We start from the raw sequence: 16,911 nt of genomic DNA, 5'->3' as shown, positions 1-16,911 counted from the left end.
TTTTTCGACTTTTTCATTTTCTTCTTTTTTGGCTTGATAGGCTTCGCACTATATTACATCAGATCAGTCGCCTCATGTTGCGTCGTTTCACAAGCTGTGTGAGTCTTTTGAGGGTGAGGGGAACTTAATAACTTGATAACTTTATTAGTTTTAATTTTTTTTTCGATATAGTGGCCGCATATTGTTTTACTTGACGCATGAATGAAGTTTGTGTGTGTGTGTGTTTGTGTGTGTGTGTGTGTGTGTGTTCGTTTGTTTGTTTGTTTGCAGGTGTGGGGGACTTGATATTTTTGAAAATTTTTGGCCTAAAGGGTATCTGCTATGGTATTATCGGCTTTATTACCGCGGCTCTTTTTCCTTTCCCCCCTCACCTGCAAAATTTTACAAGTTAAAAATTGTTCGCATCGTTCGTTTGTTATGAAAATTGTAATTAGGTTATAATAAACAAATTTGGTCTTCATAATTAACTTTGTAAAACCCTTCGTGACACCATATTCGCGTGAGGTTGGGGGGAAAAGGAAAAATAGCCGTTACCGCCTGATAACTTTTCTTTCGACGTTAGTTACACATTCTATTGTCTTGGCTCGTTTTTGTTTCAAAAGTAGCCTTATCAATAGATCTAGTTTTTTCAAAATTTTTGAAAATTTTTTCGACCTAGCGGCTTTCTTGTTTTGTATCGCAAGTGGTGTGAAGCTCAGCTTCGTCTTTGTGTTGAATATTTTCAATAAGATCTTTAAACTTACGTGCGACTTGTTTATTTTTTGAGAACAATTTTGTTGGCTCAACGGGTGTTTACCGTTATCTTTAACCGGCTTAGATGCCGCTTAAAAAACGCTTTCGAATGTGTATTTTCAGCCAACTAATGAATTTCCGGACGTATATTTCGCAATTTGAACATGCTATGATTGCAAATGAGGCATCGCAAATGGTGCAAAGCTCCGTTTCGGCCACTTTAAAAAAATTCCTTTAAAACATGTTTATTTGTTCGTCTCATGGGCGGATCTAGGATTTTCTCGAAGGGGAAGAAGATTTTCAAAAACAAAAAATTGTGTTCTTATTTTTAGTCGACCAAATTGATGTTCCGAGCGTTCCCGAAACATTAAAAAGACCCTGTTTTGGTAAAAATTTTGCACCGCAGTCAATATTTTGAAAAACCAGACCAAAAAAAAGCATTTTTAGGCACTTTTTGGAAAATTCAGGCCAAAAAATTGCGCTTTTTCGGCGCGCGCTCCCCCTTCAAAATTAGTATATATTTGGCCCTCAAAATTAGTATATATTGGCCCTCAAAATTAGTAGATCTTGGCGCCAATATATCTCAAAATAGTACAAAGGCCATAAATCTGCTCCTGGTTCGTCTGCCTTTTTTTTCGGATTAATAGCGGAGATTTTTCCGTGATTTTAGCAAGCATCAATAATAATAATACTCATTTTGTTTTAATCCTGCTATTTGTAATTTTATCCAGTAGCGGATTGGGGGGGGACTCCCTACCCTTCTCAGGGATTCGACCCTGCCGACCCAAAGGGTTCCCCTTTGTACTATTTGAGATATGCATTTCTTGCTGACTGACCTTAAACATTTTCTAAAAGCGCCTTTGACGCCAATCTACACTTATTTTGAGGGGGGAGCGCGCACCGAAAAAACGCGACTTTTTGGTCGAAATTTCCAAAAAGTGCCCAAAAAAGTGCTTTTTGGCTTGTTCTTTTGTCACAAATTTGCCTGCGGTAGTTTCGGAGAGTGGTTAGTGGTTTCGGAGATCTCACAAAAAAAGGTCGGCCTAAAAAAAATGTCGATAAAGTTTTCAAACTTTTTTTGAAAATCCGCCCCCCCCCCTCGAGAAATTCCAGAAATTCCTAGATCCGCGCCTGGATGCAAGCATTGTTATAGACTTTAACTCTTTAATAATCCTAAATCTGCTGTGTAGCTGAATGACAATATCATGCCTTCTACATCAACAAAATTATCGTAATGTCGTGAACTCGAACATTTTTCGTGAACTCGAAAAGTGTCGTGAACTCGAAAATTTCACTTGATCACACAACAACGAAAACTGTTACAGTAAGAAATGAGTTCCATTACGTATAGCGCTCTTTTCCTCTCAGTCTCTTTGAGGAAAAAATTCAGTTTTTATCATGTTTGTGTTCCTGTTTTCTTCTGTGTGGCAGGCAAATTTGGCTCTCAATCAAGTGCTGACTGAAAATTTTGATGACGGTTCTTACATTTTTTAAACTCACTTTTTTCTTCGAAACGTTGAACGCTTCATACCCCAAAACTTGCAATCACCAAGATTTGTTGACTTTTCTTCATAAAAAATGTTTCTGTATGTTTGCCATAATGCATAGCAGATAATATTCCTCTGATATGCTCAATCAAAACTCAAAGCCAAACTGCAAAACAAAGTGGTCCTCTGTCAAGCAATTTTTGATTTTTTGTTTCTTTATTCTCATTGCAAAGTTTGCAGTTCCTGATGCTTATTTTACATACCCTAATAGTCACTAGGATTTTTAAGTAATAGCGAGTAGTTGGTAAATTTATCATGATTTTTTTTTAAAAAATTTTAAGCATGAAGACATGAAACAATAAAAGAGTTACAATCAAGCTGCTCATTTTATAGTTTTTGAACATTTCATAAACTATAGTTTTTGAACATTTCATATTTATATGTAAAAAAAATAAATTTTTTATGCAGTTTTTTTCCGTTTCAACCCTAATACGCGACACGCAGTCTGTTTTAACTTATGATTGGGTTTTGTAAAAAAAAATATTTTTACTAGCAGATGAACCTTTAGAACTTTGGTTTTGCTCCTTGGTGGTAGAAGTCAAGCTGTGGCCTCCTGTCCCTTAGCTCTAAACTACTTAACTGTTTCATGAAATTTACAAAACGCGTGTTTTTTCAGATTTAAATGAAATTTTTTTTTTCAGATTTAAATGAAAATTTTTGAAGTTTTGCAAGGAGTTTGAGCTCAATTTTCTTTTTCTTCTTTGAAAATCTGCAACATGAAATGAAAAATTAAATTTTTTCAAGTACCATATTAAATTCAATTCAGTGAAAAAGCTTGTGCAATTTTTGGATAGTTTCTTAAAAATTTACGATAAATGAAAGCTTATTTTCCATTGCAACGACTCAAGCAAATCAATCTCATTTTAAGTTTGATACATGATGCTTAATTTGTTTTGACTACTGATTTGATTTTTCAGGAGGAGTCTTGTTATGTGAGTTCTAACTTGGAGTTGTTCAATTTGGACTTCTCAGCGTTTCTAGAAACCTTATGCTGCATTAAACTTATCAGAAAATTCCTTATAGCAGTAAATTAACTAAAGACAATCGTGAGTTGATAACGTTGTCAGTTTATATAATCGTCCTAGAATTTGATCTCATAAATCGAGGTTTGGGTTTTCGATGGTAAAAGCTAAAAATGCATCTCAAGTTGAGCTGCTAGTAGTTGAAAACTTGGGTGAAAATGGTTTTCACCCAATTTTATTTCCGCCTCTGTTGATTTTCTGAGCAGTTTTTTTTCTTTGAGGCACTTTTTGAAGATAAGGTTAGTTTGCAATCATGTGTGATTTTGTCTCCGGTAGCCATAATTTTGTCAAAATTTTGAAAAAACTTCATTTTAATTTTTTGACATGGCTAATTTTTGTTTCGTTTTTTTGTCATTTTTTTTTCTAAATTTGCACTGAAGTTACCGTCTACAAGTTGCTCTTAAGATTTTAAAAAACTTTTCTCATTTTTCACAAAAGTGTTTTTGGTGCAACTCTAAGTTAATTAAAATCTCTAGTTTTGGTAAAGGTTGTGTAACTAAATTTTTAAGAAATATATAAAGTATTCTTTGTTTCAAAAGGTATTTTTGGATCTAACTTTATCCAGTTTTTTTGTTCATTGTTTTTGTCTTCTAAACTAAGCGCACAGTACTTTACTAAGGGCACAGTCCCTAAAGTTATAAGTCTCTCCGTAGATCGTGAAATTTCTTGACAAAAGCCATAGCTAAAACAATAGTTAGAAAAGAGTATAAGTTTTTATAAAAAAGTTAAATAAAAATGATGTAAAAAATTAGTAAACAACTGTCTTATGCGCTAAAAGGGGTGGGGTTAATACCTATATTTACATCTCAACGAACACTTTATTTGGTTGTAGTTCGCGTCTAGATGACTGACTGATTTGTTCACCTTTTGTCTCTCAGAGTATCGGGTCATCATTTCTTCTAGAACTATTTTGCTGCTTTCACTTTCCAGGAGCTTAAAAAACGCTAATATCTTATCTTCTAAAATTGTACAAAAAAGAAATAAACAAATTAACAGAGATAAAAAAATTCATTCAGGAGAAAGTTAACTCGACTGAGCAAGTGAAAACGAGAATGGGAATAAAAAAATGAAGATTTTAGAATGGTCCAATCTTTGTGCAAGGAGTCTTCAAAGTAACTTTATCTAATCCTTATCTTCAAAAGCTTTGTTCCATCGGATATCTGTTTTATATTCCGGTAATGCGTAAACTTGCAGTAGTCTCATTTTTGTGTTTTTATTCATATAAACAAACATTGTTTCAGTCAGCCTTTGATTTGCTTGTCTTTTGTGTTTTTTTCAGTCTGGGTTCTTATCTCTTTGTTGTCTAAATTTCAAAGCAGGACATTTTAACAGGTCAGCCTTTGTATGGAGATTCACTTTATTTTTGATATCCGACTAAATAGTTCTTGAAATAACAATGGATTTTTTAAAGGGCTTCAGTCTTGCAAGAAGGAAAAAAATGGGACTTTTATTCAAAAGGTTGACAAAATAAAGTGGAAAAAAGTACCCTCTAATCTTATGTAATCAATTGAAACAATTAATCAATTAAAAAAACTTTTGTGTAGTATTTGCAATACTACGACTCGCCCCCTTTTTGAGATAGACAGTTGTTTGACACTTACATTCACTTTGGTATCAAAACATGTTTAAGAATCGTGAAAAAGATAACTTAAGAAAAAGATATTAGATTGAAAGTTGAAATGAAACCGTTCAAAAGTGAAATAAACTAGTTAGAATCATTCGTTTATTTTCATTTTTTTTCGCTTTAGTTTTTTTGTTCACCCTTCTTGTCATTAATATCATAAACGTATTTGATCCAAATGTTTCTCACTGTCATCGAATACAGATTCAATTGTGTTGGGAGTTGATTGATTTGGTTGTGCTTGTACTGTTCCTAAGGGTCACAACTGCAGTGACCCCTTGTGAGCTGCTTGTTCTGATTGGCGTTTTGTGTAGTTTAATTGAGAATTTCCAGCTCATAACAGAATCAAAATAGGTTGTCAACATCATTACATGGTTAAGTTTTCCGTTTAATACAGAAACTGAGTACGTGGGTTTTTTGTGCCCAACACAAATCAAATATTGTTAAGTTTTGTGTTCTACTCAAACCCTCCAACAAAACAGAAAAACAGTTCACTCTTTCATCCTGACCCTGAAATAAATATTAATACATATAGTTTTACACTTTTTGTTAGATTCACTTGATCAGAATACTGAAAGATGCAAAACTTTACTGACTGTTAGGCAAGTACAAACAACTTGAATAATTGATTTGACAACATTTTTGTCAAAAAATCAAACTTTTCAAAACTTTGGTGAAAAAGAAATGATATTCAACTAAGAATCAAACCAAAATGATTGATCGGAAAAATGTAATTTCAAAAACCAATAAAAAAAACTGTTATACAAAAAAAGATAAGTGTAAATTTTTTTTCTTTTTAGTTGTAAATGTTGCTAGTTTATGTGCGGAGATTTAATAAAGAAAAAATAGACCTGAAATCTTACGTAAGCAGCTATAAAACTGTTGTCATCTAAGTTTTAAAGTGATGCTTCCGATAATCTTTTTTAGTTAAAGGCCTAAAAGCACGCTTGTATTGGGTTCTCTTTTACGAAAAGTTGATACGACCGAAAGTCTTAGAAACGAATCATAAGAGCCTCAAAGGTTGCATACAGTCACCAACAATCAATTAATTTGGGTGGAGTACCATGGAGGCTAATGTAGCCACCAACAATTAAATCTGCGGCGGCTTGGGTCAGAAAAGTTTGTTCGCCTGCTGTTCAGAACTGAATATTGGTACTAAATTTTTGAAAATGAAGAAAAAATGATAATTCCGAAAGAGATAATTTTCTGCTAGCTTGCTTTTGGTGCCTTGAAATTGACAAAACTCACGATTGAAGTCTAGTTGGGTCTTAAAAGGATTCCGAAGAAGCCAATTAAGTTCGCAAATTGAGATTATTACAATTTCACAATGGCTAGTTCTTTCATGAAAAATTTCATTCTTTTATTTCTCATTTTTGCACGGTGGGTAGTTTTACAGTCACTTCAGTGTAATACTCAATTTTCAGGGATAAAACCAATGAATATAAACTAACATGTATTCGTAATTTTTTTGCAAGCTCCCGGCCTTGCAATATCTTTTGCATTTTCTAAACTCAAATTTTTTCTGACCGTTGAAATTTCTAAACTCAAATCCTTGCTCCTTTTTTCTGACCGTTGAAAATGGAGAGAAACTTTGTATTCGGGTTTTTTTCAGTTTTTTCTTTTATTTTCCACGCAAAATCAGGTACCCGAAAGAATTATTGGACTGGTTTGAGTGATATATCATACTAAAGCTTTTACAGTCGTGTTTGAACCACGTTAAAAACGATTGAAGCTTTTTCCCCACTGAAGAGAAAAACCGGTTTACAATTTTTGATTTCTCGTTTTATGTTAGGCGAATAAAGCGAGCGAGCAGTTTTTTTAATTGATTAAATTCCTAAAAGCTTACAATTAATTTAATTTGTAAAATTCAAGCATTGTCTGGTGAACATTACTTAATTTTTAGTAATTTAGCGCCTTTTTTGAATCAAAGAGCCTGTTTGGAAGTCTTGCACAATGACCGGCTATCCTTGTTTGATATTGAGAATGGTCCATAATTATTGGCATGCTGGACTAATTTGATCTCGGTAGAGAATTTAAATTGTGTGTACGCATTTTTTGCAGGCATTATTGATAGTTACTCGTAACCAGTAAAGGTTCAAAAAATTTCAAAACATGTAAAAAAATTCCAAAGTTTTTTTTTTCGTTTTTCTAGTAACTTTGTTACAAAAAATGTTTCTCAATTCGCTCAAATTAGTATGACTGTCGATTATATCTAGTCCGCAGTTTTTTGTTTAGCTCCTCTTTTTACACCACGTCGAAAAAAAACGACAAAAAAATGAATTTTTTAAAATTTTTTTAGGACTATGGTCGACACGTTCTGTGCAACTTGCACAGTAACCGGCTATCCTTGTTCGATTTTGAGGATGGTCCATAATTGTTGGCGTACTTGTCTATTTTGGATCTCGATGAAGAATTAAATCCCTGTCTCTACTTTTTTTGCAGATGCTATTGATTGTCATTCTTAAATTTCATTCATTTTAGTGTATCGGGTGGCTTAATGTTATTTCTATAGTTTTCTGCAAGAAAAAATAACTAATCCTGGTATTATTGAAAATCAGTAAAGTTTAAAGTTTTGACTCAATATACAGAATCAAATTTTAACTGCGCAAACGTGTTAAGACGGTTTATTCAAAAAATTAAATTTTTTCTTAAATCGGAATTTTAAGAAAAAAAATATATAGTTTCAAATATTTGCAAATTTTTGGACTTTTGAACGACTGTTTTTTGTTACTTCTGATTCTCTTGAGTTTTGAAGACACGAGATGGAGTTTTTTCATATTTAAAATGATAACTATACGCATCAGGTCCTTTTTATTCCAAGGACTACTCAACTTTAAAAAAGTTGCCTGCTAGATAAATTGGAAAAACGAGTATTGATTTTGGTATAGTAGTCTTTTTTATCAAGATCCACATTTGGATAAAGCTGAGATTTGGATACTTTATGCTTCTTTCATCACTAACAAGTACTGCTACTACATCTTTGGATCTTTTCCTTCTAAATTAGAAGTTGAAATTTTTTTCTGATCGACTATTTTGAGAAATAAACTCCATTCCTAAGATTATTAGGTTGTATTCTTATTTGGCTGAATTCCGTGTCTTTGTTTTCACCGAATAATCCTTGTTAGTACCATAAGTAGCATCAAAAGTTATATAACCTATAAATGCAAAGTTTTTGCCGTTCACAGCAACGACGCATGATCTAGATTTATCAAGAGGTTGTATTTTCTAATATTTTCTCTCAAAATTGATGATCAAGAATGGTGCTTCAGTATCTAGTAAAACTGGGTTTTCAGACCAGCAATTTTTTTTTCTGCGACGGGATGTTGGCATAAGTTAATAAAAAATTGTAATTTTGGTTCAGACCAAGACTGATCTTGCTTAAATTAAAATATTCACATTCATCATTGCTATAGTATCCTTGAATGTCGTTAACTTTGTAATTTGACATATGAATAATGTCATTCTGGTGGTTTTTTCATTAGATCTGTTGTCTCTTCTTGACCTACTGCTATAGCTAAGATAATTTCTGTTTGCATTCTCTCATTTGATGTGATGCTAGATTTTGCTCATGGTGATTTGTATAATTATCTCAATGGTTTTTCGGGTGCTCTGACAAGAGACACTTTTTGCAGATTGTTGAGTGTTTTCTTTGTTTTTAAGTTCATGTGGATTACAAGCTGCGTTTGTTTTATAATTCTTCACGTCCTGTTAATTCCTGAAGTTAATCCTTAATATCCTTAATTTCTACTATTTCCACCTTATTATCAACACTACACTACTTTAAGCTGTTCCAGTTATTTCACTATTTAGTGCAAAAATTAGATTTTTGGTGCTGTATGATCTTTTAGTTGTTGCCTAGTTGCGCGTGGATTCTCAAATAAACTTTGATTTGCTTTTTGCTTGAAGCCTGGCGGGCTTAAGCCTCGCACAAAGAGTTCCATTTTCTTTGCTGATTTTTGATCATCCTTGAAACTTGGTTTTGGCAATCCACGATCTACTGCAGTGCCTAACCTATTTATAGAGCTTTTGATAATTTCATCAAAGTGTTTTTTATGTTTTCCAATTCTGTTTGTCTTCTAAACTCATCCATAAGTCTATCTATAAACTGTTCTCTGACATCATTCCAAACTAAACCTGCTGCTAATCCCTGATACCATTGGGCGGCTGGAACTCTTCATATTGAGCCCAATAATGCTGTTTGTCTAATATCATATGCATCTTGATTGTCGCCTAGGCCTGCTGGTCGAGTGCCAAGGGAAAATGCTTTCTTTTTTTCTTCTATTTTCTCTTGGATCTTCATTTGGGCCTGAGCCCGTAACTTTTTCCTGAGTTGAGTCTAGATATGCGACTATGTTTGCTATTTTTTTTTTACTTACCTAATATTTGGGGAATATTACTCGAATTTTTATTTTTATTTTTGTGTTGAATGAATCGGTTTCAAAAATTTTTGATATAATTTGTGAGGTTTATTGGGTTTGATAAAAATGAACATTGGTCGGATATATCAATATTTCTATGAGGACGAATAAATCTTTCTTTAATTAAAATCTTGTTTGGAAATTTGCAGCAGGAAAAACAGTTATTTCAAGTTGATTTTGCTTGTTGGTTTGGACAAAATGGTGACTTTATGTTTTTGTATGGTAGTGATATACCATAAATTTTTTTTTGAATTTAGTTTTTTTGAGACTTAGATTAAATGCTGTTGTATTAAATGGACAAAATTGGACATAACATTTTGAAACAGTTTAATTGCGTTTTATTTTAGACATCCATTGAAAGTTTCTTACGAAACAACTATTTTTTAGAGCTGATGAATCCAAATTTTTTTATTAATTTTTAAGTCAGACGTTTGATTTGTGCAGTTTATTTGTTTAAAAAAACTGTTTTCTAATAAAAAAAATACTTCATTTGTTTTCAATTTGGTTTTCAGTACTAGAAGGACATACAAAAAGAAATCGGAAGTGAAGCAATTGATGGTTCTTGTGATATGTGAAATATAAAATTTGTTCATTGTGTTTGTTGAAGAATTGTAACTAAATCTGAAGTGTATCGTCGGAAACGAAAGTATAGCTCGTGGTTATCGTCATTAGGATGTTTTGATAATAAAGTAAAAACCGTTTTTACAGTGCTGGTGCTATTTTATATAATGTCGAAGATTTTGCTTCCTTATTTGAGCTTTGAATTTATTGTGCTAACGTCAATTGTAAAATGTGTTGTGATTAATTTCTGACCGCAACTATTTATGTTTGGTCTGACCTACGAAAATTATATGAGTAGCGTCTAACAGGGTGTTGAAAGGTTTCTGAAACATGTTGGTTATTGTCAAATTTTGAGAATAATGAATTGCACAAAAAAAATGTGAGTCACTTTTTCAAATAGTTTTTTTCTAAGGAGATTTTTGACCTAAGCCTGACATTTTTGCAGCTCAAGGTTGTTGTTTTTAATAATTAGATTTTCATTTATAAATCTTTCGAGCTTTACTGGCTTGAAAACTAGTTTTTGCCCAAAAATATAAGTTCTTTCTGAACTCCGAATAGCCGCTAAAGTTTAGTTTTATCATTTTAAAATTTGGCGTATGACATGAGTAAATTTGGTTTCTACTTTATCAAGCAAACAATTTTGTTACAAACTCAAGATTTCACACCCTAAACTAAGTTTTTGAATTCTGCAACCAAAACTCTGAAACTCTCTCAAACTACGTATATAAATTGAAAAAAAGTTTTTTTTTGGTCTAGTGTAACTTCAACATACAATTTTGCTTTTGACTTCAAAATCTTGATTTTGTTTCAGGAAATCAAAGATTTTGAGGCTGAAACTTTGATTTGCATAACTGAAAAAAATGGTGTAATCAATTGATTGTAGAGTTTTGAAATTGAAAATCTAGGTCTGGATCTCTAGCATATGTCTTTTCCAGCAATAAAATAGTCAAATAATTTGAAAGTGATGTCCATAACGTTAGTTTTATGGACTAAAAGTATAATTTTGACAGCTCAATTTAAAACTTTCTGGTGGTTTTTTGAGTTAAAACTTGGCTAGTGAATGAAAAGTACCCATCAACTCCCTATTTTTCTTTCAATTTTGTGTTGAATTGCAAGATTTGGATGTTTGAAACCCAAAAACATTGAAAGTTTCAGTTTTAGAAATCAGGTTTTATAAATGTTTGAGTGAGTTTTAACAGGGCTAATTTTTCCTAAAAATGAAAACTAGACATTCGGAGCACAATTTTGAAACCACAAATTCAATTTTTGGGTTCTGAAATCTGACATTATCAAAAACATACCATTTAGGACCAAGTTTTTGGCTTGTGATATCTGATGTGATATCTGATGACGAGTTAAATTTTTGCTGTTAACCCAAATGCGCAAACTGGACTTTAATACTTTGATCGGATACAATAATTAATTCAGCTGAAAATTTCGGCCTAATAACTGAAACCAATAAGGTTTTAGCTTTAATTTTAATCGTGAAAACTAAAATGGTTGACGTTTATGCTTAATTTTTGCGTTTCATAATCTGTTTCATACGTTGTATATCAAAAACTGTCGCATTAAACTAATAGTTTTGAAAAAACCGCCATTTATGTTCTTTTTCATTGATTTTTCGATATCTGCTCCTTTTCTCTCATTAAATAGTGTTTTTTGAATAATGATTTAAATTTGAACATGTTAAAAGCGTCGAGTTTACGGAAAAAGGAAGATAAACCTCAACAAATGATGAAGAACTAGGATAAATAGCGACAAAAGAGAATTGTTGAATTTTCATGTGAGGAAGAAATCGTTTTATCATACACGATTGGCTACTCTTAGAAAGCACTAATGACAACCTAATCCCTCTTGGAAGAAAGTGAAGATACTTTAAAAGTTTTTTGAGCACTTTAGATGAACATAAAAGTAGTGATGTTTAATGATTTTAAGTTTAATCCAAACTATTGGTCCGTATTAGGACGATTGAGTGTACATTTACACACAAAAGGCATAACTTGCTAGTGGACTTAGGCAGAGAACGACTCCCTCGGGAATTATAATTTCTTGGATGAAATTAGCTATTTGTTAAATTTCATGAGCTAATGTCAGTTAGAAGTCTATCTAGTTGGTCCTCGAGATGAAGAAAAAATGTGAGCGGCTGTTAGTTTAGGGGGGTACTTTTGGTCTGAACCCTACTAGAAATGTCTGTTTAAAATGTCTTCTAAAACAATAGCCATTTTCTTGTAGTTTTTTGATGTCGGAAATAAACCGACAAACTAACTTGATGTTGGAAACTTTTTTCGAGTTTCATGGAGAAAAAAAAGTCTTTCAGAGTAATTATCTGCTTCGGTTGCACCAGTTTTACTAAGCACAAAGTGCTGGTTGATTGCTAAGTAACCTAGCCTAAACTTGTAAGTCGCACCTCAGATCATCAAATTTCCTGACAAAGTTTTACTTAAAACAAAAGTTAGAAAAAAGTCAGATTATAAATAATGGATATTTAAATGTAAATGATATAGAAAAAACAAAGAACAAATGTCTTAAGCTCCAATAAGAATCGGGTCAATACCTAGTTTTTGCATTCAAACTAAAAGTTTTTTTTTGCCTGCAGTCCGTGTCTAGATTGCTGATTGATTTGCCTTTCTCCACCTTTTTCCTCTCAGAGTATTGAGTCCTAATTTTTTCTAGATCCGTTTTGCTGCTTGTTTACGGAACTCATTAAGACTCTAAGATTCTAAAAAAAACAAAAAAAATTTATTCAGAAAACTGTTAGCTCGACTGAGCGAGTGGAAGTGAGAGTGGTAATAACATTTCTGAAGTTTGAGGCCGGTCCAATTTTAGTGCAAGAAAACTTTAATTTATCTTTGTCTAATTGTAGTCCTCACGACTTTGCTTAATCGGATATCTGTTTTGTCTTCAGGTCTTTGGGAAATTTATAGCGGTGTCATCTTTGTTTTTTACTTAGTAAAAATCAATTATTCATTCAGTATTATATTTGCAGGTGATCTGATTTTTCAGTCGTTGTTATGCTGCAAACGGAACGCGTGCTTATCGAGTTTTGTCTGTTATTCAGTGCAGAACGCTTAAGCCGGTCAGCCTGTATGGTGACACACTTTTTTTAATATCCGACAGAATTGTCCGCGAAAGAATATTGGATATTTTAAGAGGAGTCCGATCTTGAAAAAATGAAAATAAAATCAGACTAGCGTTTAAAGGGTTGACAAGTTTAGAAGCGTCCACTCTAATCTTAAGTGATTTTAACAATTAAAACAATGATTTTTTGTCAGTGACTATTTGCAATTCTACACTTTGCTGTCACAAGTGAAACAGATCAGGCTCAATTTATTTTTAACTTTAGCTATAATTAAATTGCAAGGAATTTTAATACAAACGGTTATTTTTGAAAGAAGGATAACATGTCGCGGTGCAAGTAAAACAAAACTTCAAACCACACGAATCTAAGAAAAACTACTAAAAAATTCAAAAACAAGGAATAGTTTTTTTTTCAAAAAATTATAAAGATTTAAATTTTCTTTTGTTTAGTTTCGGGGCCCTAAGAGGAAAATGAATTAATTGCAAAAGTTGATTGAGAAGAGAGAAAATATCGTAATACTTTCATACTTGTTTGTATGTCTAAAACAAGAATTTTTTCAGACCACTTATTCCCGGCGCTGACAAATTTTCAATTCTCAAAAATATGTGAAACCCAGAAATCACAATTTCAGTAAATTGATTACTATTTTTTGCGGAGTTGATCTTTGCATTCATTTGAAAAACGTTGCAATTAAGTAAAAGTTTTGATTTGAAATTAAAAATTTTTTATAATCAAACATCACATTTCACTTAAAAATAGCTGGTCGCGGTCCAATTTGAAGAAAATGCTAGAATTACTATGATTCAACTAAAGTAAATTGAAAATTGAGAAATCAGTTTCTTTCGTTCTTGTGCGTCTGAAAAGGTAAATGAATCAGTTAATTTTTTGTAACTTTTTCTAAAATTAATTGATTTCTGTCAAAAGCTTCCCTCCCAAGTCTGAGTTTCTGGCTTCAATCGAAATTAGAGTTTGCACCAATCTCTTCTGCATAAACAGCTAAACCCAAATTTCTTAGACAAAAAGTAAGGATTCTCGGAAAAGTCTAATTTTTGATTTGTTGACCATTTTTTCCACTTTTCTCGACAAACATCCGAGTCTGAAATCAAAGGTAGAAAAGTTATTTTAAAATTTTCGTCATTTTTGTATACAACTATTTTTTTTTTTGAAAATGGAAGCTCTAGCAAAAATCAAACTTTTCATTTTTGACCGTTGTTTGGAAACTTCTTGAGGTTTCTCAAAAACTACCCTGCCAATTCTTAGGTTGAATGTTCAATTTCTTGCAGAAAAAGTTATGTTTTTCAATTCTCAAAAATATGTGAAACCCAGAAATCACAATTTCAGTAAATTGATTACTATTCGTTGCGGAGTTGATCTTTGCATTCATTTGACAAACGTTGCAATTAAGTAAAAGTTTTGATTTGAAATTAAAAATTCTTTATAATCAAACATCACATCTCACTTAAAAATAGCTGGTCGCGGTCCAATTTGAAGAAAATGCTAGAACTACTATGATTCAACTAAAGTAATTTGAAAATTAAGAAATCAGTTTCTTTCGTTCTTGTGCGTCTGAAAAGGTAAATGAATCAGTTAATTTTTTGTAACTTTTTCTAAAATTAATTGATTTCTGTCAAAAACTTCCCTCCCAAGTCTGAGTTTCTGGCTTCAATCGAAATTAGAGTTTGCACCAATCTCTTCTGCATAAACAGCTAAACCCAAATTTCTTAGACAAAAAGTAAGGATTCTCGGAAAAGTCTAATTTTTGATTTTTTGACCATTTTTTGGACTTTTCTCGACAAACATCCGAGTCTGAAATCAAAGGTAGAAAAGTTATTTAAAAATTTTTGTCATTTTTGTATACAACTATTTTTTTTTGAAAAATGAAGCTCTATCAAAAATCAAATTTTTCATTTTTGACCGTTGTTTGGAAACTTCTTGAGGTTTCTCAAAAACTACCCTGCCAATTCTTAGGTTGAATGTTCAATTTCTTGCAGAAAAAAGTTATATTTTGTTTTCAAGCCATGCGCACTACAAAAGTGTATGGAGCCTTATAGATTAACAATCGAAGAGCATCATCTCGGGCGGACACTGAAGGCTATCCATCCTGTTTAAAGTGCCGCGAACAAACTCTCCAGTTCTTGAAAAGCATATGTTTGTCAAAATTCATGTAATTGTGAAAAATATTTTTCTTGTGATATTTTGAAATGTAATGTTCATGGGAAAATTCCAATATCTCAAAAAATTTTACTGTTCTTACCTTTTTTTGGCAGAGAAGCAACTAAGGTCTCGTGCAAAATCCAAAATTTGAATTAACGCATTTCTTCCAATCTCAGCATAACAAATTTAAAAAATCAAACACGTACCTCCAGCTTTAGCTGGGCCCATGGTTATCTTTTATCGAGGCATGCAAAGTTTCTTTTAATTGTGTTTTTTTTTCGTTTCCAACGTTTTTTTGAATCGTACTCACAATCTATTGAGCTTTATTACGACATTATACCCCAGCCCTTTAGGGTTTTCCTTAAGATATCTAATTGGTTTTTGAAAACACACTATACGCCACAGTTCCTGTTAGGTGGTTAGAGCAACTTTCGAACACCAAGTACAAAAATTGATAATTTGTTAGCTCATTTTTGATAACTTTCCATTCATCGTTTCTTGGAAGCTTGAACAATATATACCAGTCTATGGTATGCGTGGTATTATCAGTGTTTTCTCTAAAACCAATACTCAGAAATATTTTGGTTTTTTTCGGTCATAATCCCCTAAACGACAAAAAAAGGAAAAAAACTTATTGCAGCATTTGCATTATCACTTTTTACCAAATGAGGAATATTAAAATAAGGCCGTCAAAATGAGACAAATTCATCGAAATAGCCTCAATATGATTCTAATTGCGATCCTCGATGCCGTCTGTAGTCTGTAAAAAAAATTTCTAACAGGGTCAGCAAAACTTTATTCGCTTCATTTTCGCACTTCATAATAGCAGGATGTATTCAGTTAGGTGGTAGAATAGCCGTAAAGCTAGTTATAATAATTGATTGTATTTTTGTTTCACCCTGGTACTTGTATCTATCGACAAATGATAAACAAGGTAGCCAGTTATTGTGCAAAGATGACAGAATGTTCCGATCATAGTCATACAATTTTTTTTTCAAATTTGTATCTTTTTTTGCGTGGTGTGATAAAAAGGATCTGAACGAAAAATAAGCCTACATAAATTAGACACTAAAAGTAAAATACGCAAATTGGACGTGAGGTTTTTTTGAAAATGAATAGAAAAACTAAGAAAATGATCAACAAAAAAAATCAAAAAAATTTTTAAAATGTTTTGCCGAATATTTTTCAATTTTTTCATTCTCAAAATGACGTTAAAAATTTCAGAAAGTAACTTTACTTGAGTAAAACTGAACTTAAGCAGAAGCAAGCTTTTGTAAAAAGCTGAAATGAAGCAAAATATGCCTGCTCGCTTGCTTAATTCGCTTGAATTAGAACAGAAATCAAAATTTTCAAACAGGTTTTTCTTGAAACACCTAACAAGAATTTTTTTTTTCAAAATTAAAAAAAAATGTTCGAATCATGACTAAAAGGGCTTTTGAAATATATATCACTCGACCCATTCCGATGACTATTTGTGGTACCTGATTTTGGTGGAAAGCAAAAGAAAAAACTAACACACACCCAAATACCAAATTCTATCCCATTTTTCAAATGGTCGTAACAAAAATGACAGATGAAAATTTTCGATTTTGATCGCGGTCATTCCGTGGAGCCTTGGCAGAACATCAAATGTCTGGTATTTCAAATTAGTATCGTTTTTTTCTGCGTGTTGTGATAAAAAAAGATCTGAACGAAAAATAAGCTTACGCATATTCGACACTAAAAGTAAAGTACGCAAATTGGACGACAGTTTTTTTTTTCGAAAAAAAACCAAAAA

At 32.2% G+C, this 16,911-nt stretch overlaps 1 protein-coding gene across 3 annotated transcripts in view; it reads right to left on the bottom strand.

Moving 5' to 3' along the window:
- The window catches only part of LOC134846278 (histone-lysine N-methyltransferase, H3 lysine-79 specific-like), a 257,501-nt gene that overhangs the window by 174,968 nt on the left and 65,622 nt on the right, over positions 1 to 16,911 (bottom strand). The window lies entirely within an intron of this gene.

The sequence above is a fragment of the Symsagittifera roscoffensis genome, chromosome 5, assembly GCF_963678635.1.
Source record: "Symsagittifera roscoffensis chromosome 5, txSymRosc1.1, whole genome shotgun sequence".
Lineage (NCBI taxonomy): Eukaryota > Metazoa > Xenacoelomorpha > Acoela > Convolutidae > Symsagittifera > Symsagittifera roscoffensis.
The sequence above is the reverse complement of the archived record's forward strand: the minus strand, read 5'-3'. Positions and strand labels throughout refer to the sequence as shown.